This window comes from Cornus florida, unplaced genomic scaffold (assembly GCF_030987335.1).
Source record: "Cornus florida cultivar Cherokee Brave unplaced genomic scaffold, ASM3098733v1 CherokeeBrave_3.0.0_Hap2_Chr06, whole genome shotgun sequence".
NCBI lineage: Eukaryota > Viridiplantae > Streptophyta > Magnoliopsida > Cornales > Cornaceae > Cornus > Cornus florida.
The window spans coordinates 65,796,857-65,799,407 of NW_026775576.1; the positions used below are offsets into that span (position 1 = coordinate 65,796,857).

Here is a 2,551-nt window from a genome sequence, read left to right on the forward strand (position 1 = left end):
GATCGAGATATTTATATTTATTTATGCATTATAGATATGTGAAAATCAAAGAAATTCTAAGATCTTGGGATTCATGTAAATTTGTGATTAATGCTTGACATGAATAATTATAGTTTACACTATATGCTCATGGCATGAACACCGCTCTTATTGAGATATTCAGGCATCTTACTTCCTCAAGTGTCATATATACATATATATATATAGAAACAACAACATCATTGATCACACACTCTAAATTTTTTAAACCATTTCCAAATCAAATCCTTAATGTTTGGTGGTACCTCTTTTTGCATTTGGTTACGACTTATTAATACAACAATTTCAGAGGATTTAATGCTTCCCATGCTAATTATTATTCCATATAAGAAGGCAACAACAATAATTGAGTTAGATAGATATGCAAAGATTCCTGTTAAAGAAGTGTATGGTTGATATGTATCCACTCCAATGATGTATGCCAGTCTCCACTTTTGCCAAATATCTCTGTTGTCAGTTCATGCTGTGTATATATGGCTTCACCCAACCACATATGATCTTGTTTGAAATCTAGCTTAGCTTTGGCATCTTACATTCTTAGTTAATTATTGTCATGGAAAACAATGCTGAAAAAACAGCATTGCTCATGCACTCTTCTGATTCTCTAAAACCTTTACTAGATCAACTTCCTAAGCAATGCTTTTGGGATGATCTCTATCTCTATCAATGGGAAGGTTTTTGGTATATACCCCCTTGCTTAGAAGCTGCAAAAACCATGCAATCACACTTTGAAGCACATAATGATGATATCTTGTTGGCGTCCTCTATGAAAACCGGCACAAATTGGCTCAAGGCTCTTTGTTTCTGCATCTTGCAACGACAGACTAGTGCTAATGATGATGTAGAAGAGGACCCTCTTGTCAAAATCACTCCTGCCTTATGTGTAAGAACCTTAGAGGTCCAGGTTTACACACCAAATAATCCATCACCTAAACTCTCGGGTATGTCTTCTCCTAGACTATTTCATACTCACTTGCCTTACAGTGCCTTGCCAGATTCAATTAAGAATTCTGGGTGTAAGATTGTTTACATAACCAGGAACCCAAAGGACACTTTAGTGTCCATTTGGCATTTTTGTAACTCTACATTAAGGACACCAGAACAAGGCCCCATCCATTTGAGAAGGCATTTGAGGGCTTCTGTAATGGGGTTCACCTTTTTGGGCCCTTCTTTGATCATGTGTTAAGAGTATTGGATGGAGAGCTCAAAGATGCCTCACAAGATACTATTCTTGAAGTATGAAGATCTTAAGAGAGACCCAAAAGGACAGCTGAAAAGGCTGTCCTCATTTCTTGGAAGGCAACTCGAGGAGGAGGAGGAGATTGATAAGTTGTTGTGGAGGTGTAGCTGGGAGAGGCTCAAGAACTTGGGGGTGAACAAGAATGGTTTGGAACCTCGGACAGGGTTCCAAATAGTGTATTTTTGAACAAGGACGAATCCAGAAATCGTCAATGGGGAGTTAGTATTGAACATAAATTTAATTACACAATTTCATAAGCAATTTTTTTTTTTTTGAATGGGTTAAAAAGGGGGCTAATACTGCTATTAAATTTATTTATTTATTTATTTTTAAATTGGGCTGAACATACTATACTAAATTTTTTTTTTTTTTTTTGGGCGGGGCGTGTCTGCCACTGTTTTGAGGCTTGGTGTTGTTGGGGATTGGAAGAATAACTTCACTGCTGAGATGAAAGAGCGCCTCGATCAAATTACTTTGATGAAATTACAAGGGTCTGGCCTTGAACTCGAGACATAAAATTTGGAGCAATTTGAAGTACTTGAAGCTTTAATTACTAGCCTCCAGACAAATAAACTTCGTAGTTGTTGCTATTCAGCTGGAGTAGAAAATGCATATTTGAAGAATAAAAAGTTAGTTGCTATGGATATCATGTGTGTTTATTTTACTGAAGATCTTGTAACTTTATATTCCTACATAGCTTTTCTTTCAGTTATTTATTTGTTTCACCTGAAGCTAATCCAGCCTTGTTGATTTCACCCTTAGAAGCAATGAATTATTCAACGTCCACTTGAAATTGTTATATATATATATATATATATAGATATCGTCAATCTTTCCAGCACTGTTGCATCTTCAGCCGTTATTCTTTTAGTACAGTCTTGACATTACCAAATGAATCTTTGGTCATATACTATTCTAATTTTCTTAAAACCTTTTTTCAGACAACTTGTAATTTTTTTTTTTAACAAAAATATGTGGGCTAGGAGTTTTCGAAAAATCTAATTGATTGGAATGGTTGAAGGGACATATAGTAGACCGAATAAGCTCATTCTTACTTAGGGCAGTCAGTATAGCATTAACAATACCGACTAGCAATGTATATGTGGCTTGCCAGACGTCAGTAATTGTGTTGATGCGGCTAGCAACGGTGTGTTGCTATCTATTTTTTAAGGTATAGCTAATCACTATTCTTTTTGTTTCTCATATATTTAAATTTTTTTTTTTTTTGGTTGCCTCTTCTCAAATATTCGTTGGCACATTTTAAAGAAGTAA

At 35.4% G+C, this 2,551-nt stretch overlaps 1 pseudogene; it reads left to right on the plus strand.

Moving 5' to 3' along the window:
• Positions 1-512: 512 nt before the first annotated feature.
• LOC132314895 (cytosolic sulfotransferase 12-like) lies at positions 513-2,057 on the plus strand (annotated as a pseudogene).
• Positions 2,058-2,551: the final 494 nt, after the last annotated feature.